General features: G+C 37.9%; 1 protein-coding gene across 4 annotated transcripts in view; it reads right to left on the reverse strand.

Annotated features, from left to right (window-relative positions):
• Positions 1 to 23,510, reverse strand: part of LOC131426486 (uncharacterized) — a 570,323-nt gene that overhangs the window by 93,628 nt on the left and 453,185 nt on the right. The window lies entirely within an intron of this gene.

Raw genomic sequence — 23,510 nt, forward strand, 5'->3', positions numbered from 1 at the left:
TTTTTTTTTAAATCCTGCATGTTTTGGGATACTGTACCTTCCTTCCGAAAGTGCCGCTTGACAATTGCCCAATACCTTTCAATTGGCCGAAGATCCGGGCAGTTCGGTGGGTTGATGTCCTTTTCCACGAATTGTACATTATTTTTTTACACCCACTGTAGAACGGAGTTGGCGTAGTGGGCTGAAGCCAAATCCGGCCAGAAGAGAGGAGGAGCCTTATGCTTTCTGTACAGTGGCAGCATTCTATTCTTCAAACATTCTTCCTCGTACACCTTGGCGTTAATTGGGCCCTTCGTGAAGAAAATCGACGACCGCAAACCACAGGTACAAATTGCTTGCCAGACCAACACCTTCTGCCCAAACTTTTCCATCGCCACCGTGGTGTCAGCGTCGGCCAGGTCCTGGTACACCAATTTCGTCGTCGGTCAGGATGCATCCGTCTTTATTCTGTAGAATCCGGTTATACTTGGCCTGAACTTGCTGTACCAGGAACTTTTTCGACACCTTCTGTTTCTTGTACGTTTTCATGGAGTTCCGAACTTTGATCCGTTGAATCATCCCGATGCTGGTGTTGAACTGCTTGGCCAAATCCCGCGTCGACGCCGATGGGTTTTCCTGATGTACTCAACCACTTTTAAGTCCCGGCCGGGCTGGCTGGGACCCGTTTTCCTACCGGATCGGGGCAAATCCTTCATGGAAAGGGTCTTACCGAACTTCTCGATAATACTTTTGACACTGGTGTGGTGCACTTTCACCTGTTTTGCAATTTCTTTGTACGTGACACCACTTTCTGAGCACCAAGTATGCAGAATTTTCTTTCGCGTTTCCGGATCAATTCGACTTGTCATTGAAACGATAAACCGTACCGAAACCAATCGATTGCGCAGCTGTTATTGACATGTAAACAAACATGTCACCGCAAAACACGCTGCAAAAAATTAGGCCTTTTCAGAGTAATAACTGTTTGAAGGTTGCTAACTACTTATCGGTACACTCCTTAGTACATTTTGTTCGTTGAGGGTGTTTGAAGGGAAGCAGATCATTTTGCCGAAAGCCGTTTTGGTTCTGTCGAAAAAGCCGTTTCGTCAAATACCGAATACCATTCCAACCGTTCCGACAAAAGTTGTTTCGATCAAAGCCATTTCGTCGAAAGCCGTTGCGTTAAAAACGGAATGTCATTTTGTCGAAAACCATTTCGACCGAAGTTGATTCGGTTGAAGCCGTTTCGCCGACAATCATCTCAACAGAAGAGCCATTTCGTTGAAATCCATCTTGCCGAGAGTCGTTTCTTTCAAAACCGTTTTTTCGCCAAAAGTCATTTCGACGGAAGTTATTTTGCTCGAAACCACCTTGTCGAAAGTCATTTGGTGAAGGCCATTTGGTAGAAAACCATTTTGTTGAAGTCCATTTCGTCCATCCAACAGTTAATGTCGCTTTTCAGAACCACTCATTTCTTCAGTAAGCAATGTTAACGGACTTCACGAATTTCACTTGAATCGTTAAACCTACGATTCGAATGTTATTCCCTCATGTATCTATCTATCTATCTATCTATATATATAAAAATGCAGAGATCATTCTTTGTAATCGCATCACGTGAGAACGGATGGACGGATTGAGATGATTTTTTTTTTGTTTGATCAGTTTTTACCCCCACCGGGTTCGTACATCAAAAAAATTAGAAAAACTTACCGGAAAAGTGGGAAAAACCAATAAAGTTGTTTTGTATGGACAATGGAATTTTCCACTAAAAAAGTCGTCAATGGTTGCTAGATCATTGATGGGTGTTTGGCGCATAACGAGTTGCATAAGTGTTTGGCCGTCGAAGAAAGGAATACTAGATCGTTGAAAGAATCATTTGGCGCGCAACGAGTTGTTTTGTGTGAAGTGCATGCTTGATTCATGTGGTTCGTCATTTCGAGCTACGTGTTTAATTGGGTATCAACATTATTGCTTGCCAAATGATTTAATGATGGAACGCTTATGAGTGTTCTAGCTATACCGTAAACATGATCAAAAGTTCTGATACTGTTTACCAGAAGATGCAGTTAGATGTTTATTGTTGGCCATCGTAGGCGTGAGTTGATCAAATCACCTTATAAATAGAACGATTTTTGTACGAATCAATGATAAGATGCTGCTGTTTAAATAATGAGATCAATCATAGAGGTTTGCTTTGAATTTAGCATGCTGAAGTTCGTTCGCGTCGGGTGAATTCTGGTGGATTGAAAACCATTAGTTGTGAGATTTTATGCATTGACTCGAACGATAAGCTGCATACTGGTACAATCACTCCTCATCTTCACTCCTCTATAACAGAAGAACTGCACATTATTTTCATATAAAACTTTCTGATATAGATTCTCAGTGCCGAACTCCACCATTCATTAATTGTAGGTGGGGTACTAAACAAAATTATGTGGTGTTGACTAATGAGACGACTATTGATAAAACAATTAAACGAATGCAGTGTTCATGTAAAAGTTAATCGATACAATATTTAAAAGAATGGTAACTTGAACTTTCGAATGTCCAAGAATTACTCATTTTATCATTCGATTTTTTAACAATATCAAACTAACCATAGTACTCAAGGAGGAGTAAGGATTTGTAGATAAAGTGCGGAAAAATTCGACATAACACGGTTCATTTAAGTAAGAAGAAGATTTCTCGCATCTAAACTTTTACCGTCTACCAGAGAAGTCGAACTTAGCGATGCGAAACATCCGAGTCTCTGATATGTCAAAAATTTACTAAATAGTTACTGACTGACCAGAAGACATAAATTAAAAGTAAAAATAAAGCTTTATCGCTAAATTGATAATCGAAATTTTTTCCTGTGATTGTAACGCTACAAACATTCATCAAACACGATAAAATAATATCACCAGGCTAGCGAAAAATGACGAACTACAAGTCGCGAGTTAGCTTTTGTAAATTTGAATCAATTTAAAGTAGTCATCTCAGTTATTTTTGCTTCACTTTTTATTCCATATGTCGAAACCATAGCTTGAGAGAGATCAACAATCACTATTCGATGCACTGACTCAAAAGATGACGGCGATCGCTTAATTTTTGCGTAACAAAAGCTTTTAACATATTCACAATTTTGTTTTTGAATTCATCGTAGCCAAGTAATCAGTGAAATAACGAAAATATACATTAACAGTATAAGACGTTTGACAATTCTACTGTCCAAAAACATAAATTCAAAAAAAAAAATTCGGGCGAGACGAAGTTCGACGGGTCAGCTAGTTTATATATATTTTTCGTATTATTTGAGCAGGAAAATTAAAGGTTTCCTCATTCAAAGTATCGGCCTTTGCGACCATAGGTGATAATCTGGAGGGGCTAGGTCTGGTGAGTAAGACGCATGTGACAGCACTTCCCGCTCGTATTACTATCTATCTGCTCCCGGAACGGTTTGCATACGACAACTGGCTTGACAAATTGATATAATTGACTGTCCCAGAAAGTATTGGCGCAACCAAAAACCACTGCCATTTCACAATGGTTCAGAATCTGTCAATTTTTATGGCTGCGTCCTGTTGTTTACACTCCTCTCTAACCCCTTGTGCAGTTGTTTATTCGTTTTCATTATTTTGTTTCGAAATGCGTGGACTTTCGGTCGAACAACGTCAAAAAATTGTGTACAAATGGTGCACAGAACGCGGACTGTCACTGAGAAAGATAGCAAAAATGGAAGGAGTAAGTGAAAAAGCCGTGCGAAATGCAATCAGGAAGTTCGGTGAGGATAACACCTTTGAGGATAAACCGAAAACGGATCGAAAAAAAGGTCCTGCTAACCCTCAGTTGGATAGACGTATACTGAAGGCGTTCGAGCAAAAGAAGGGTGTTCTTCGTGCTAAAGAACGTTTGAATCTTCGAACCTATAAGAAGCAGAAACAACCAAAACGTAGTTCGAAATAAGAAGCATCGATCAGGCCGAGGCACAGTGGTTCGAATCAATAAAAACGTGGACATAAATTAGTAGCTGCCAAACCGTTCTTTTAATGCATATAGTTGCTTTGAAGAAATTATTTACAAATATATACCGCGTAATTTGATCCTATCATCAATTGTTCATGGCCTACTTTGACAAAAAATGTAACCATAACTTTTTTTTCTGAAGAGATAGAAATTTTCTTTCTTCTACAAAGTTTTAGAACTATTAAAAATAATTTACTTTGTCAAATATACCAAAAGTCTAGGTCGCACCGTTTCGGATATACAAAGCGTTTTTATGGCAACCCCCTTAAAAACAGTTTTTTATTCATAAATTGTTTCGAGTTATTTTGTTATGCATACTTTGTTTGGAATAATTTTAGAATTTATAAAATCGAACATTTTTGTTGAAGGTAGTGCATAGGTTTGTTCTTTCCTGGCAAAGTTATGCAACATTTTACCTTTTTTTTACCTAGGATAAAACCTTGCACCGAAGCGAAATATGCAACTTTATGCAGCTGATTTGTACAAAATTTGTAGGAAAAGATGTGCCCAATATCATACAAAAAAATCTAAGTGGAACTCGGTGGAACTTTTTTTTTAGGTCTTTTCAAAGTTAGTTTTAATTACTGAATTATGGCAACCCCCTTAAAACTAGTTTTCTAGTCATAACTTGTTTCGTGTTATTCTTTATGCATACTTCGTTTGGAATAATTGTAGAAAATATATAATTTCATAATTTTGTAGAAGCAAATGCATAAGTTTATTCTTTTCTGGGAATTTTACCTTTTTTTTACCTAGGAAACCTTGTGCCGAAGCGAAATATGCAGCAAACTTTAATAATACTTAAAAGGAGAACATGTACCTTATCCAATTTATTTTCCAATGAGAATATCTTGAGTGCTCTTTGTGTGACTCATTTTCACTATGGCCATGCTGAAACCATGAATGGTTAAGAAACAGAGGGCGTCACGCGTCTGCTATTTCTGTTACTCGCTTTTGCAGTGAGCGTCGCACGATCAACATCTCGTCTTAAAAATCGTGTTGCTTCGCGATAACTCAATTTATTTACACGATTAAACATGGAATCTTTTCGTAAAGGTTTGTACTTTAACAATACTTTATCATATTTTGTCTAGAAAACATTTTTCCATTTTTTAAATATGTGTTGAAGTTTTGATAATTTTTCGGATTTTCAATAATTAAAACTAAATTTGAAAAGGCCTAAAATTGCATATAGTTCCACTTAGATTTATTCTAATATTGTCAATTGTAAAAAGTAACAAACTAAAAATCGCAACAATTTACTTAAGTTGCGCGTGCAAGCACGAATTATGCGTGTTTACGCGCGTCCAGACTGGTAGTCGGAAATAGGATAGAAATATCTTTCATATATTTGCATACGTGCATAGCATGTATAGTAATAATCCATGGGGTATTCCACACAAAGCCTTTTTTCAACAGCCTGTACAATATAACAAAGATACAAAAATTCGTCCAAGGCATAAATGTACGGTTTTACCTATTTTTATATATATAAAAAATAGGTATAGAATTCGCTCAAACTTTCGAAAAATTTTCCGAGGCCCGGAGGGCCGAATGTCATATACCAATCGATTCAGCTCGACGAACTGAGCAAATGTCTGTGTGTGTGTGTATGTGTGTGTGTCTGTATGTGTGTTGTCAACTAAGAGGTCGAGATCTCAGAGATGGCTGGACCAATTTTGATCAAACTAGTCGCAAATGAAAGGTCTCCCCGTCACCCAGAACGCTATTGAATGGTTTTGAGATCGGATGTTTACTTTTTGAGTTATACGAAGTTTTATGTCAAAATTTTCAGTTTTTTGACAGTATCTGTCACAATTGACCTTGAAAACAGAATATGTTTTCAGACTTAGATTCCACACGGTAATAGCTATCCAACAAGCCATAGATTGTTAAAATCCGTCCATTTTTAACGGAGATATCGAAATTTCTGACTTTTCCCTTATTCCAGCAGTAGAAGTTCTGAGCGCTGTATGGCAAAGAAAGGCTTGGGAGCAACGTAAAACACGATTTTTTATACTGTTACATACAAGTACCAAAAAGACTGTGAACAGCATTATTTTTCATGACATTTTGCCTCGGACCAATTTTAGCACGGTTCGTTTTTGGCAACATAATCGTTCGAATATGACATATTGGAAAGATGGCAGTACTTCCGAATTCTGAACAATTTCATAATTATATTGATTTAAACTGCTTACAGCAATAAATGCTGGAAGAACAAAACACCCATATACCATTTGAATCAGTTCGTCGAGATCAGCAAATGCGTATGTGACAAATAATTTCACTCAATTTTTTACCTTATTTTCGACGATGACTCAACCGTTTTCTACAAACTCAGATTCATATGAAAATTCGTATGCTCCTAAACAAGGTGGATCTGACTTCTGGTTCCGGAACTACAGGATGATATGAGAAACGAAATTAAAATTGTGTAACTTATTTTCCTCTTAGATGGCTGAACCGATCTAAGATTCAAATGAAATCTAAGAATCATCTAAGATTTGCTGATTTGAATAGTCGACAACCAAATAAACTTATTTCAGTTTTAGTGGTATTCAGTTTTCGATTCGGAAGGCACCCAACAATTTAACTCGTACTACGATTTCTCAAAGATGTCTATACTGATTTTTAAACATATTGAAACAAATGTAAACTAATCAGGTGAATTTGTCTGACTTCGGCTACACCGATTTTCGAATTCCGGCTCCAGTATCGAATCGTTTCTCAAAGCTCAATCATTTTCTCAAATAAAGCCAAATCGAATTTCAGAAAAAAATTCAAACTAAAATAAACTTATAGTCCCACACAAAATTAATTAATTTTATTCAATGCTGACTTCCGATTCTGGAATTATAGGAGGTTGAATTTTTAAAATTCAAACCGATATAGAAGATGATAATCCCGAAAAGCTTGAAAGTTGGACTCAACACTATTGCAATTTATTCGTCATATGGCCATACGAATCGGTTTGGTTTATGCTGGTTCCTGAATACCGGCTCTGGAAGTACCTTAAATTACCGTAAATTCTAAAGTGGAACTCACTTCGACATATCATGAAAAGTTTAATCGATTGTAACCTTTTTAGATAGAGTAATGAGTGATTAAAATGTCAAATTGCAGCTTAAAACGACGGTCATTAAAATAATGTCATGAAAACCGAAGAATATTCATGAAAAAAACACATGCGGATTAATAAAAAAAGGTATCATCTCACTGATAGGTGGATTAAGCACGTTTTTTTCTTAGGTTTCAAATAAGCGATTCCATAAAACAATACGATAGCGTGACTGATACTGATTGATCGAATGCAATGCGACTAAGTGACATATTGTAATGATTTATTAGGTAACATTAACTACCTAGTTGATTGATTAGGTTGTAAAAAGTATTGGGAAAAGTTACTCATTTAAATGCTAACTTTGTAGTAGATACTTAGGTAATACAGATAAATTCAATGTAGGTAAATAAAAAAAAACTGTTTTTAAAATAAAGCGAATATCTCAAAAAATATTTTTTTAAATTATTCATATCTTCAGCAAAAATACTTGAAATGTTTTTTTCTTTAAAATGAGATAGAAAAAAAAATTTTTCGTCATAAACAAAATTATTGTTTTTCGAAATCGGTACCACCCCCTTAACAAAAACTAAGGTGCTACTTTCAAAAGAAGCGTTATATAATTTTGTAAGACTTCTTCGAAGACACGTTAGCTCTTAAAAATCAGTGAAATTAAAGACTTTTGACCGTCTTTTTCCAGTTTTGGACCACTGTGCGCCCTCTGTTTCTTAACCATTCATGGTTTCAGCATGGCCATAGTAAAAATGAACACGAATAGTACTCAAGATATACTCATTGGAAAATAAATTGGATAAGGTACATGTTCTCCTATAAGTATTATAAAAGTTTGCTGCATTAAGTTGCATATTTCGCTTCGGCACAAGGTTTCCTAGGTAAAAGAAGGTAAAATTTTGCATAAATTTTCCAGAAAAGAATAAACTTATGCATTAGCTTCTACAAAATTATGAAATTTTATATTTTCTACAATTATTCCAAACGAAGTATGCATTAAAAAAATAACTCGAAACAAGTTATGACTAGAAAACTAGTTTTAAGGGGGTTGCCATAATTCAGTAATTAAAACTAACTTTGAAAAGACCTAAAAAAAAGTTCCACCGAGTTCCACTTAGATTTTTTTGTATGATATTGGGCACATCTTTTCCTACAAATTTTGTACAAATCAGCTGCATAAAGTTGCATATTTCGCTTCGGTGCAAGGTTTTATCCTAGGTAAAAAAAAGGTAAAATGTTGCATAACTTTGCCAGGAAAGAACAAACCTATGCACTACCTTCAACAAAAATGTTCGATTTTATAAATTCTAAAATTATTCCAAACAAAGTATGCATAACAAAATAACTCGAAACAATTTATGAATAAAAAACTGTTTTTAAAGGGGTTGCCATAAAAACGCTTTGTATATCCGAAACGGTGCGACCTAGACTTTTGGTATATTTGACAAAGTAAATTATTTTTAATAGTTCTAAAACTTTGTAGAAGAAAAAAAATTTCTATCTCTTCAGAAAAAAAAGTTATGGTTACATTTTTTGTCAAAGTAGGCCATGAACAATTGATGATAGGATCAAATTACGCGGTATATATTTGTAAATAATTTCTTCAAAGCAACTATATGCATTAAAAGAACGGTTTGGCAGCTACTGATTTATGTCCACGTTTTTATTGACTCGAACCACTGTGCGAGGGTTCGAAAATTGTACAATACGATTCTTGCTGGAAATTTGAACTGCATAATCATGGATGATGAAACCTACGTGAAACTCGATTACAAATCCTTGCCGGGACCACAATATTATACGGTGCGAGAAGGGCAAGTGTTAAACCAGTCCGAGACATCGATTGAAGTCGAAAAAATTGGTAAGAAAGCTATGGTCTAGCAAGCAATTTGTAGCTGCGGTAAGATTTCGAAACCCTTCATCACCGCTGCTTCAATAAACAGCGAAATACACATCAAGGAATGGTCACAAAAACGACTTCTACCCATGATTCGAAGCCACAAGGATCCTGTTGTCTTCTGGCCAGATCTTGCTTCTTGCCACTACTCGAAATTAACCGTAGAATGGTATACTACCAATAATGTTACTTTTAAAAAAATGTATGTTGAACATTTCTCAATAAATCTAAATTTTTCTGAAAAAACAACTTTTTCGTCTATCGCGCTCCCATATTTACTCATAGTGCAATAAACTTCCTGAGTTGTAACTTACAACATATCAAAAAATAAAAATATTGAGATAATCCCTTTTCGAGAAAATTGGTACTGAATTGATATTTTCATGATGGTTTATTAATGTCATTCTCATAAAGGGTGTTTTTTTTCTAGAGCTTGCTGATTTGAAATTTAATAAAAAAAAACACATGGCATGTGTGAAATGAAATGTTCAAAAATTTTTTTATTCGGTCACGGCTATTTTTCACAAAGGTCATTCTGGAGGTCCAATTTCCGAGCACTTTTTCAAGCATTTGAGGGTGTGTTTCAGCAATGACGTCAAATCACACGAACCAATTCACCGATCCATTTCTTTTGTCGCTGAAATGTTCTTTCAATAAGTCGATTGTTTCGGCCGCAGTAGGACAAGTGGCACCATCCTGTTGAAACCATATTTCGTCCACATCCATGTCTTGAAGATTTGGCAACACAAATTCATTGATCATAGATCTGTATCGATTTCCATTTTCAACCAAAAATGCGCCTCATCACTGGAAAAAAATTTGCGCTATAAAATGTTTTAATTGAGCATCGAGTTTGAAAATAAATATCATCAACCTCTCTTAGCCCCCTATCGAAAGACGAAACGGGCTAGTATTGTCGTTCCCATTATGTGTACTTGGATCACTGAAGTTTTCTACGTAATATGGACCAACAGTGATAGTTCGTATTGAATCTGCTTCCGGATTTCAACTGAATATTCTAACAAGAAAAGAAATGGGGATCTCAGCTTCTAGATGATATTTCTTTTTATTTGAGTAATAGATAGATAGATAGATTGCATTGATACTTTAATTAGCCTCAGACTCAAACTGCTTCCAAAATCAATATTTTTTTTTTCGAGATAGTTATCTACCTGAATGGCCATAGAACGACCTAGTTTCCTGTCCATCTGTTAATTAACCTCATTTACTATTATCGCCTTCGGGAATGCAACCCGTTCCACCCGTTCGAACGTTTTCAAACCACTCCAGAGTCAAAGCTACGAACTAACCGAACCAATCAACGAGTAAAAAGAGGAAAAAAAAAAACACCGAAAATGACCATCGAATTGCAATCCTTTCCCTCTTCATCCAGCACAAACAAAATGGCAAAAAATAATTATTTTGGCAAGTTGCTAGGGAGTGCTCTTAAGTTGAAAAAAAAAACCGACTGACGTGTGTCGGGTTTACGTTCAGATGAGTGGGCAGAATCGATATCTCTAGTCCGGACTCGGGCTCTCGGACAAACCGCAACGCAGCAGCACACAGATGTTTTCGAACAAAAGTGATTCAATCGAGTTTCGAGTTTTGCAAGTTTTCAACTCAACGATCAGAATGCAGATAACATTTCTCCGATTATGCAAGTCGCATTTGTTGAATTACCAAGCTCGAACCGGTGAACGATTTTCTGCACATTTCTGCAAGCCTATTCAAATGTCAGAAACCCCTTTTTTTATTGTTGCATCAGCCACTTGCACTCTTCTTACCGGGAAGTGTAAACTTACCCATCAATTGCCTGCCCAACCTGACGTCTCATGTGTCGTGAGAAGCAGAGTGAAACGAATCTATCTTCGCCCGGTTGTCTTCGCTAGTCAGCAAGAAAGAAAAGAGATGTGTGTGTGTGTGTGAGGTGCGAGAGAAAAAGTAAAGTGTTGTAATAACAATCAGCACGTTGAAACCGGCAACCGAAGCCCGGTGAGAAGTGCAAAGAAAACAACAGAGTCTGCTTAGAGTCGTTTCTTTTGCCCACTCGAGTGGCAACAATTTTGGATCAAAGAGCGAAAGTAATTAGAACCGTAAAACCTGCCCGGCTTGCCGGAAAAGGCGGGCGAGGGTTAAAAAAAAGTAACATTGACATTAGCAGACTTTAGGCAATGATTTTAGTCACCATACAGTTGAAATCCGACACGACAACAGTCGGGCCTACTGATGTCCCGGAAGTAAACGGATTTCGCCTACCTGGATTTTCTTTAGAGCTCATTTTCACACGCACGCACATGCCACCGTGTATGATTTCAGCTTCATTAGCTATTCATGAAAGCATTTTACCAGTCTTGGATTGCAGGTCGTTTCTTGAAGGCAGCCGGCGGAGATTAAGGTTGCAGATATGCCTCCCGGCTGTTGCGAACAAGTAGTTCGAATTTATGAACTTCGTTCCTGGGTTTTGTTTTCGTCGGAGCCCGCGCGGCGCTTCGCAACACTGAATCCACCCACGCGAACACCCCATTTGTGGGGTAATTGTGGCGCGATAAAAAAGTACAATGTGCTCTAAAATTAGTGAATTGGGCGAACACACGAAACGGAGTTGATTACCGATTCAGTGTGAGTGTCACGGGAGGTCACATCCCCGAAACAAAACAAAATAAAAAAAAAACAACAAAACAGAAAATGTAAAACAATGCACACAATTCCCAACTGGGCAGGGCACGGTGGATAATCGATTTTGGTGTTCGTTGGTGGCAGGCAGGAAAGGTTTCGATGGGTGAGATGTTTTCCAGTAATTTTCCGGGTAGATAATTGGATCGGTGGCGCACACAGAAAACTATGTGAAGATGAATCCCAGCTTGGGTTTCGTTTGACAGCACATTGCAAAATGTTGCGTTCGTGTGGATGAGCAGTTACGAGGCTTTTTAGGACAATGAGAAAAAGTTGTCAGATCGAAAACATTCGTCGTCGTAACGCAAAGCAACAGTAAAAATTGACCAGAAACGAATTCTTGTTAGCAGAATATCAACACTTCTTGACTACATGAGGACTGTCCCAGGAAGTATGGAGGCTTCTGTTTCTGCAATGATCTCTGCATTCGACGAAAACTTTTTTCGCTGGAGAAACCTTTTAAGGATTGGAAATAAATAATAGTCACTGGGGGCCAGGTCCGGGAAATACGGGGGATGGTGTACTAATCCGTACCTCAAATCATTCAATTTCACCATTGGTTTTATGATTTTTGTTTCATCAGGACACCAGACGAGGTCTTTTTTTATAGCTTGATGAAAACTAGAACTCGTCGGACACGATCAGCTGTTATTCAAACACTAGTGGATAGAATAGTAGCTTTCGAACGAGTGTAAGTCTTTCGAAATCGATTTTTTCATCTTCGAAATATTTTGGTTAACTTGAAAACCACTGGGATTTTGTCGGTTACGTCACATATATTATTGCATCTGTCGAATCGAAAAAAAAACTCAATCGAGAGTTAAGTCACTTATTCTATTATATCTCTGAAGCCGGAATAAGAAGACAACCATTTAATTTTCTAACTTGATCCACTATTCAGTACTAGTTTTGAAATAAGCTCAGGTTCGTTAAAATCGGTTCAGCCATCTCTGAGAAATTCGAGCGATAAAAAAACAACGCGTTCTGTCGCTTACGTCCTTTATACTATTATATCTCTAGAGCCGGAAGTGATAGCCATTTGAACTTCAAATTTGATTCAAGATTCTATAATAGCTTTAACAGATCGGCTGAAAAGTTCGTATCGTTTCTATGAGAGGGCGCCACTAGAATTAAATCCATACCATTTTCAGTTAGTACCAACCTTCAAAAGATACGTGTATAAATTTGACAGCTGTCTGATTATTAGTTTGTGAGATATTGCATTTTGAGTGAAGCTACTTTTGTTATTGTGAAAAAAATGGAAAAAAAGAGATTTCGTGTGTTGATGAAACACTACTTTTTGATGAAAAAAAGTGCCGCCGATAACAAAAAATGGCTTGATGAGTGTTATCCAGACTCTGCACCGGGCGAAGCAACAATTCGTAAGTGGTTTGCAAAATTTCGTACTGGTCATATGAGCACCGAAGACGATGAACGCAGTGGACATCCAAAAGATGCTGTTACCGATGAAAATGTGAAAAAAAATCCACAAAATGATTTTCAATGACCGTAAAGTGAAGTTGATCGAGATAGCTGACACCCTAAAGATATCAAAGGAACTTGTTGGACATATTATTCACGAATATTTGGATATGAGAAAGCTTTGTGCAAAATGGGTGCCGCGTGAGCTCACAATCGATCAAAAACAACAACGAATTAATGATTCTGAGCAGTGTTTGGAGCTGTTATATCGAAATAAAACCGATTTTTTTCGTCGATATATAACAATGGACGAAACATGGCTCCATCACTTCACTCCGGAGTCCAATCGACAGTCAGCTGAGTGAACTGCACGCGATGAACCGAACCCAAAGCGTGGAAAGACTCAACAATCGGCCGGTAAGGTTATGGCGTCTGTATTTTGGGATTCGCATGGTATAATTTTCATCGACTACCTTGAAAAAGGAAAAACCATCAACAGTGACTATTATATAGCGTTATTAGAGCGTTTGAAGGACGAAATTCAAAAAAACGGCCTCATTTGAAGAAGAAAAAAGTTTTGTTTCATCAAGACAATGCACCGTGTCACAAGTCGATGAAAACCATGCTGAAATTGAACGAATTGGGCTTCGAATTGCTCCCTCTTCCACCGTATTCTCCAGATTTGGCCCCCAGTGACTTTTTCCTGTTCTCAGACCTCAAGAGAACGCTCGCTGGTAAAAAATTTAGAAGTATTGAAAAGGTAATCGCTGAAACTGAGGCCTATTTTGAGGCAAAGGACAAATCGTACTACAAAAATGGTATCGAAAAGTTGAAAGATCGCTATAATCGCTGTATCGCCTCTGATGGCAATTATGTTGAATAATAAAAACGAATTCTGGCAAAAAAAAATGTGTGTTTCTGTTAAACGATACGAACTTTTCAGCCGAACTGTTAAAACAAGCCTAGGGTAATTTGAATCGGCTTAACGAAAAAAACAACACATTTTGTCGTTTACGTCACTTATACCATTACATCTCCAGAAACGGAAGTGACAGTCGTTTGATTTTTAAACTTGATCAAATATGCTATAGTAGTTTTCAAACGAGCCTAGGCTTGTTAAAGTCGGTTTAGTCATCTCTGAAAAAAATTAACGATAAAAAAATTGTTGAAAGGTTCACACACATATACTAAAGACTGTCCCAGAAAGTATGGACGCATTTTGATTTCGCTGTAAATAATTCACAAGTGTTAGATATTCAAATTTTATTCGATATACTGATAATATTAGACTACAACAACAGAATATTATTCTCAACATTTGCTACTTAGCCATTGTAGAGTAGCTAGCGCACCTTATTGCGAACGTTCCTCATTAAATTCCGTTCAGACTTTTTGGCGACAGGTTTTGACACTTTTTTCCAATCTTTTTCGGACTTTTGAATGGTTTCGGCTGTCGAGACATGTTTCCTAAGATGTGCCTTCGTTATTGCCCAAAATACCTCAATTGGTCGAAGTTGTGGGCAATTTGGTGGATTCATGTCTTTTGGGACGAAAGTGACATTTTTGGTAGTATACCTTTCTACCGTTGATTTCGAGTAGTGGCAAGAAGCAAGATCTGGCCAGAAGACAACAGGATCCTTGGGACTTCGAATCATGGGTAGAAGTCGTTTTTGTAATCATTCCTTGATGTATATTTCGCTGTTCATTGAAGCAGTGGTAATGAAGGGTTCCGAAATCTTGCCGAAACTACAAATTGCTTGCCAGACCATAGCTTTCTTATCAAATTTTTCGACTTCAATCGATGTCTCGGACTGGATTAACACTTGCCTTTCTCGCACCATATAATCGAGTTTCACGTAGGTTTCGTCGTCCATGATTATGCAGTTCAAATTTCCAGCAAGATTGTATTGTACAGCTTTCGAACCCTCGGCCTGATCGATGCTTCTTGTTTTGGACTACGTTTTGGTTGTTTCTGCTTCTTATAGGTTCGAAGATTCAAACGTTCTTTAGCACGAAGAACATTTGATTTCGAAGTGCCCACTTTTTTGGCCACATCCCGAACTGAAATCTCCTTTTTTTGTTCGAACGCCTTCAGTTTACGTTTATCCAACTGAGGGTTAGCAGGACTTTTTTTTCGACCCTTTTTCGGTTTATCCTCAAAGGTGTTATCCTCACCGAACTTTCTGATTGCGTTTCGCACGGCTTTTTCACTTACTCCTTCCATTTTTGCTATCTTTCTTAGTGACAGTCCGCGTTCTGTGCACCATTTTTCGGCGTTGTTCTGCTGAAAGTCCACACATTTCGAAACAAACTAATGAAAACGAATAAACAACTGCACAAGTGGTTAGAGAAGAGTATAAACAACAGGACGCAGCCATAAAAATTGACAGATTCTGAACCATTGCGAAATGGCAGCTGTTTTTGGTTGCGTCCATGCTTTCTGGGACAGTCTTTAACCGACTTTTTCCAATGCCGTTTGAGCTGAGCGAATGCTATATAACACTTTGGATCCCCGAGGTTGCGTTAGTAAATCGGGTTTTCTAGCAATTCTATTACCTTTCCATAGAGAAAGGCAAAAAAACGAGGATCAATAAATGTGCATAGCAGCTAGTGTCACTTGCGATGCGAGTCCCGCGCAGCTCCAATGCTTTTCGTTTGGATGATTCCGCTCATGATCAGAAGCAACTGATTTTGAGAGAAAACACTAACTAAATGACAACTGCACTCAACTTTCTGTGAGAAGATTCACACCTGTAGAGAACATTTCATTTGGTTTGATGCAACCACACTTGATGATGCGATTTTATTTTATTTTGATTTCCGAAATAAAAGTTGGTTGTAGTTTTCCTTTTTTTATTGTTCGACATTCGATTAACTCAGTCGAACCGCAGAATTGAGGTTTTATTCAATTTTTGTCACGTTCTCCAGTAGAAAAACCATGAAACTCGACAAATGAGTAATTAAATGATGACAATTTTCTGTGGTTTTGCCTTGAACCGAGTGATTTGGTCTCGGATCCCATCGAGCACAAGTTGAACAATTTACGAGCTCGATTAAGGAATTCTGACACTGACGTAATGAAAATTCTCACCGTCGAAAATCCTTGAATTTGCGTACTGTACCGGTCTTCCTGGCGTACACGAACGATCAAACGTACGGCGATAAACTTTTATAGGATGTTCGTTAGAACCAGACTCGTTTAGCACATTTCCCGATCGCAGCAACTGCGTGTCGCCGCCATCAACTGTTTAAACCTTTAATTTAGCGTGCCGCAAAATTGCCACAGCCAAGGAAAGGTGTGGGGTGTGCTTCGAAACAAAAAATCAACACCGTGCTCCGTCACCGTGGAAACATGCTGACAGGGACTTTCGAATGAAATTTCACATTCTGTCGGTTTTTATCACAATCAGGAATCGTAGAAAATGTTAATATTTTGCGTTTTTTTTAAAGCTCGAATTCCGTTTTCAACTGTCGATTCACAATCACTTGAATAGAGAACGTGTCAACCATTCGATTAGTGCAGTCGCGTTATTTTCCGGACCGGACCAACCGGAAGTTCCGTTTCAAGTGGATATCGCAATTAAAGCCGAACAACAAATGGTTAATTTCCTGCATCAGTTCTCACACACCGAACCGCCTACGGGGCACGCTTATTGAATCACTTGATTTGATTAACGAACTGTATCCAATCAGTACCAATACATTATCAGCTCGCTTATCGTGCCGGTAAACAATGGAGTGGTAAATTATCACATGTAATTACAGGATCCTTTACGGTCTGCCATCGACGGCCATCGAAGTCGTGTCCATTGCAGGCACGGCCGGATCCTTGTTTGATTGGTTTATCCAGTCGCTGGATACGGCAGATCATACTTCCTAATGTGAAAATAATCACCACTTATTATGAATTCGATTGACGTGGCGCAAATGAATCAGTTGTCGAAAGCAAAGCCTACTGCTATTGAAAATGAGGCAAACAAAGGCTTCAATATAAAGCTCTAGTGATTTAATATCTGGACACACTGTTTATTTTAACTGTGACGCATTTCCTCCTCCAAAACAGCTGGAATTGTTTTGAATCTTTTCCTTTTTTCAGAGGTGAAAATTTCGTCACGATTCACTTTGTTTTGATGAAGGTCGCGAACCGAAAATAATTTTGGGAAGTCCTCGAAAACTCGAAATGGCTAAGTTAAAAAATCGCGAATTCATTGAACCGTTTTGATTTCTGTCGACACGATCACAGAAACAATTGTAGGGGAATGAAAAATCAGTAGCTACATTTGAAGTTGTTGAGAACGATTAGCGCAAAACCTTGGGGACTTGTCGCCAAGAAATTCCACGGCAGCCACTCGGAAGGATTCGTCTGCAAGAAAATGTTGGCTCTTTTGGAGCCAGTATGCAAGAATTAGGGTCATTTCGCCGAAAGAGTCATTTCATCGAAAGTCATTACGCCGAAAGGGTAATTTTGCCGAAAGTTATTTCGCCAAAAGCCATTCCGCCCAATTTTTCATTAGTCTTAATATCGTGATTGGAATTAATAAAATGAAGACAAAAAAAAACAATTATTTGAACTTCCGTTTTGTTGACCTACAATCGTACTTCTGAAATGATCCAGAGACCTGAATCATTTTTGGATCCTTAGAACGGAATTCTAAAAAAAACACTTGTTGTCCAAATCTTTCGGCGAAATGGCCCTTTCGACGAAATGACCCTTTTCGTCGAAATGGCTTTCGGCGAAATGGCATTAGGCGAAACGACTTTCGGTGAAATGGCTTCCGGCGAAATGACCCGTTCCAAGTATGCAACCAGGACAGAGCACTGAAGCAGAATCTTTTGGCCTAGAGAAGCAAAGCAAAGTCTTGGCATTACATTCCTTTTGTGGAATTTGGCCTTTCTGTTTCAACAGACTTCGCAGCCGATTCTTAGTGTACTGAATCATTGCATGGCTAGTACTATGAATCCTACTGACACTAAGAAGCCTTCCAGGTCGCGGCTCGAACATACGACAACTGGCTTGTAAGACCAGCGTCCTATGCATTGAACCGCCAACCCGGAACTAAAGAAGTACTTCCGAAAATTGTACAATGTGGCTCTCATGAATGACCCTAGCAAATTTGAAATGGTTTTTTTCGATGAATTTCAAGAAAACTATTGATCTGGCAAGGTATTTGCAGTTACTGACAAAAAAATCTAAGTTTTCGTTACAATTACGTTATGGATTCCGAAATGAACAAGTAGGAGTGCACAAAAAGGCATATTTGACCGTTCAGTTTATCCGAAGACTCATTGGAGAGAAGGCTTACCCTAAGAAAATAACAGGTGTATTCATATCAGAGAACAGGGAAACATATTTTCTCATTCTTCACTGACACTGCGAAACATATTTTTTGATTCCTTTCTTATATATTTTATACATTCTAAAAATCATATCATACAATGAATACAAGTTTTTGCTTAACAATTTGTTTACTGTTTCAAAAACAAATTTGCTTATATGGTAACAATCCGCATGAACGGATTACCATAAACCAACTATACCAGATATCGTCAAACGTTAAGGAGTGTGGTTTGGATGATACATGGAATAGGTTAAAAATTATCCCGTTTTTTTTAAACCGCTGTATTTCGAGAACCGTAGCATGTAGCAAAATTTGAATTAACATATTTTTCTTTGGAAATTTAGCATTCTTTCATAAAATTTTGTTGAAAAATATAGAAAAAATGTTTGCCATGATTTTCAAAAATTTGCATTATTTTGAAAATATGTAACTTTTTCGAATATTATCTCTATTCTAAAAATTTGACGGTATTTTACTTTGGACTAGATATTTGAATTTTAGGTGTTCTTTCGAAAATAAAAATCAAACAAAAAATTTTTGTCAACAATGCTAAATTTTTTACATAGTGCTTATAATTACCTAAAACATTTCAGAAGACACCAAATCGATTGGACCCACCGTTTCTGAAACATATATTATTGAAAATTTGTTTAGGATTTTTGCTTAGTCTCTCTTCAAAAATAAGGGTAGATTAAATAACGATTCTGCAAAATTTGAGCAAAATTTACGGTGAAATTGCTCAGTAGAGTAAAATGTTAAAATAAGTATAAAAAGGTCAGAGTGTATGCACTTCGAGAACACTGAGAAGAAGTTTACTGAAAGCTTTAACTATCGAAAGGCTGATTTAAAATCGATTAACAAATTTCATCTGCAAATAGCTAGAATTTGATAATGGAAAAGCCTTCCGAAAAAGCCTACAACGGATAAACAGTAAGCCTAAAAAGAAAAGTTTTCAAGATTTTAAGAATGAAACATAATGTAGTGGCAAAAATACGTGCCTGGAAGTGGTACAATGTAAATGTACGATAAATTCACAAAAAAAGTTTATGAAATGGCATGGTATTTGCAACTCCGGTAAAAAAAACCTGTTTTAATCCATCTAGTGGTGTAATGACTCATATTACTCATAACATCAAAAATATTACTGTGGAATTCGCAAAACACAACTGTTCATTGAATTGAAATAGGAAAGTTTGTTCGGACTTAACCACCGGCACGGTATTACTCTGCACTACCGAATGTGAAAATTTCATATGTTTTCAAGTGAATTTCAGTTCATTGACATTCGTTTATTCTTTCGGTCGTACTGATCATAAAATAGCTATAATTTTTATCAACCGCAGCACCGTCTTTTTTACCAATATCACACACTAGTAGCAGACATCTGTAACCGTTCCGATTTCTTCGTAGCGTGTACGAAATAGAACAAAGCACGCATCGTTTGTTTTGTGTTTTTTTCTTCTTCTCTCGGTGTGGTACGTATTGTCATTCTATATGGTGATTTAAAAACTTCGACACTCATCGCCGGAAGTCGGATCCGAATGAAATTTCACGGTAGCTTTAAAGATAATATAAGCTTTAATTCAAATCAAGACATGTGAAAATCGGTTCAAGCATCGCAGAGAAATCGAAGTGAGTTCTATTTATTAAGTTTTTCTGCACCACTTTCGGTGCTTCCGGAACAGGAAAAGGGGGAACTGGTAGTGCCGAATTATTCTTTAATACCCACAAACTAACAAACTCTGCAAATTAGAAGAATTTATCAGACAGTTGTTTTAGGTTTGTTCCTGTTTTTGACCATCGTTCGTGAAAAAACACTAATGAAATTGGTAATTTTCCAACTTATCACGCTCTAGTTCCGGAACCGGAAGTCGGATCTGGATAAAATATTCTAGAAAATTTTCAGGAAACTATAAGACCTTTCAATTGAATCTTAGTTTGTAAAAATCGGTTGAGCTGTTTCAGAGAAAATTGAGTGCACACTTTTTTTCTAATTTTCGCATATTACTCTGTAACTCCGGAACCGGAAGTCAGATCCAAATGAAATTCAATAACAACCTATGGGACCATAAGACCTTTCATTTGAATCTTAGTTTGTGAAAATCAGTTTAGCCGTCTCCGAGAAAAGTGAGTGCATATTTTTGTTACATACATACACACACACACAGAGACATTTGCTCAGTACGTGGAGCTGAGTCGAATGGTATGTACGTATATTTTCTTCGTGAATGTGGAAAAATGTACGTAGGTTACGTATCTCCCGCGTAAAAAGGACCTTAGTGTATTGTACAAGTATATTTGATTCAATTATGCATCAAAATCTGATACGGATTTTTTATGTGCTTAAATTAAAAAGTCTTAGCATGAAACGTCGAAATCTAATGTCATCTCAAACAAAATTTTGAAAAAACAACTCTCTGGAATTCGTGATAAAAAAATCAATTTCGGAAATCTCAAAATGCCACAGTCGATTTTTTTTAAAATAATTTCTTTTCGAGACCACAGACGGACACCACATTTGGCTTAAAAAATTTCCCTATGGTGATTTTTCAAGATAGAAAATTTCCAAGTTTTTGCCCATATTCGTCGTCGTAAGTCGTGTTTGGAAACATTCCTTGATGTATATTTCGCTGTTCATTAAAGCAGAGGTGATGAAGGGTTTCGAAATCTTACCGCAGCTACAAATTTCTTGTCAGACCATAGCTTTCTTACCAAATTTTTCGACTTCAATCGATGTCTCGGACTGGTTTAACACTTGCCTTTCTCGCACCGTATAATATTGTGGTCCCGGCAAGGATTTGTAATCGAGTTTCACGAGGGTTTCGTCGTCCATGATTATGCAGTTCAAATTTCCAGCAAGAATCGTATTGTACAGCTTACGAGCCCTCGGCCTGATCGATGCTTCTTGTTTCGGACTACGTTTTGGTTGTTTCTGCTTCTTTCTTCAAACGTTCTTTAGCGTTCTTTTTTAGCCACATCCCGAACTGAAACCTCCTTTTGCTCGAATGCCTTCAGTATACGTTTATCCAACTGAGGGTTAGCAGGAGCTTTTTTCGACCCGTTTTCGGTTTATCCTCAAAGGTGTTATCCTCACCGAACTTCCTGATTGCATTTCGCACGGCTTTTTCACTTACTCCTTTCATTTTTGCTATCTTTCTCAGTGACAGTCCGGGTTCTGAAAGTCCGCGCATTTCGAAACAAACTAATGAAAACGAATAAACAACTGCACAAGTGGTTAGATAAGAGTGTAAACAACAGGACGCAACCATAAAAGTTGAACCATTGCGAAATGGCAGCGGTTTTTGGTTTCGTCCATACTTTCTGGGACAGTCTTTAGCGTACATTAATTGAGCGAAAAAATCGGTGTGAAATGGCTTTGTTTGAAGCATATGAGCATCGATACCATGGATAAAATCAACGGTTCAGAGCTACAATTACTTGCCCATCCACCTTGTTCTCCTGATTCGGCTCCCTTGAACTATTACCTGTTCCTAAACCTCAAACCATCTTTGAGAAATCTATATGAGTTTCGTATTGAAATTTTAGACCACTACTTTCGTAAACCTGAAACCCTGAAACCAGTATAGCCAAAGTTAGTTCGTATGGTCATCAACTAATGTAACCTAAAAATTTAGAAGATGTTTTCCGTTTTCCGTTCGAATCGAAGTAAGGGAGCTATCTCGGACCACTTCTCAAAATCTATCACATCATCACAAGTCTGGTGAATTGTTGTGCTCTAGAAATGGACGTTTAGAAAGTAAACGTTGAGAAATGTAGTACAATATCCTCCTCTCGGTCACAGTCATAAATACTGATAGTTACAGTGAAAAAGTTAAAAGTGTCTGTAAAAAAACACCGGTAAAAGGTGCACCGAAAATGATAAAAAATGATAGATAAAAAAAAAAAATAATGTTACTGAAGATGTAGGACATCTTCAGTAACATTATTTTTTTTATCTAAGGGCCCCTCTTGAAACAAATTCCTGGATACGGGCCTGCTTTACACTACAACGAACGAGTAAATAGTATTACCAATCGTCACTAAGCGAACCCATTGTCGCAGATAACTGCGATCCTCCCGAGTATAAATAAACATCGTTAAAGTACAGCAAGATGATCAAAGGCCCGAGATGCTTCCCTGCCCTGCTGAATGCCCGATGTCGCCAAAAAGCCTTTCGAAACATAAACGTAACATCCACTAAATTTAATTTGTAAAATTTGCCACGAGACGCCACTGATTTTGTACCATTTCTGTCGCCAGCTTAAAGTTTTTAAACATTCGGATCCTTTGACTTTAGAGTTGTGATGTTTACAAATTTATGGTAGGATCCTCCGGGTTCACAACGCGTACAAACTTTCCGGAACGCACATCCGCAAATCGATTATTTTGTCTGTCAAACGACGTACAGCCTATTGCTGCATCCACCACGTCACAGTTTTGTAACACGATACGGACAGCAAAATTTATTTGCCACCCAGCAGAAAGCCGACAGCAGGCTCATCACACCCCGCTCGGTCCCTTCCCGTTCCGTCCCGTAAATAACCTCAATTTTCCAACGGTTAAATTCCGTTCTTGGCGCAAACCCTGCAGCGGGGTGCAATTCATGTTAAACCCGGTGCCCTTGTAACTGGACCGGACCTCTACAGCAATAGAAGACAGCGTATCCGATGCGGACACGGCAAAGGGAAGCGATTTTACATCTCGCATAAATAAGCAGTAAATTCCGACACGCAGCGCGCCGAGTAAAGCCGACACCGAGTGCAGCATAAAGGAGGAAACTCTGCTTCCGACCTGTACTGTATGAGCATCGAGGCATCCCGTCAGCATAAATCAAGAATAAACCTGGTTGGACTGGACGAACGCTACCGCCGGCCGGACGACTTCCGGGTCAGTTGAAGTAGCATGCCTTGGAAACCCGACGAAGGAAAAGTTGAAACGAGGATGTCAAACTCGGACACGGACGAAGGGAGAATCTTTCTTCATCACCATCATCGCAGCAGGCTGTGTGTGAAAACATATTCGCATCGAATCAAGACCTGGCACAATTATCTGTCAATCCAAAGCCCACCCACCAGGATCATTTCCTGGTGTCCTCTTCTGGTCAGTCGGAATAAGT

This window comes from Malaya genurostris, chromosome 1, assembly GCF_030247185.1.
Source record: "Malaya genurostris strain Urasoe2022 chromosome 1, Malgen_1.1, whole genome shotgun sequence".
Lineage (NCBI taxonomy): Eukaryota > Metazoa > Arthropoda > Insecta > Diptera > Culicidae > Malaya > Malaya genurostris.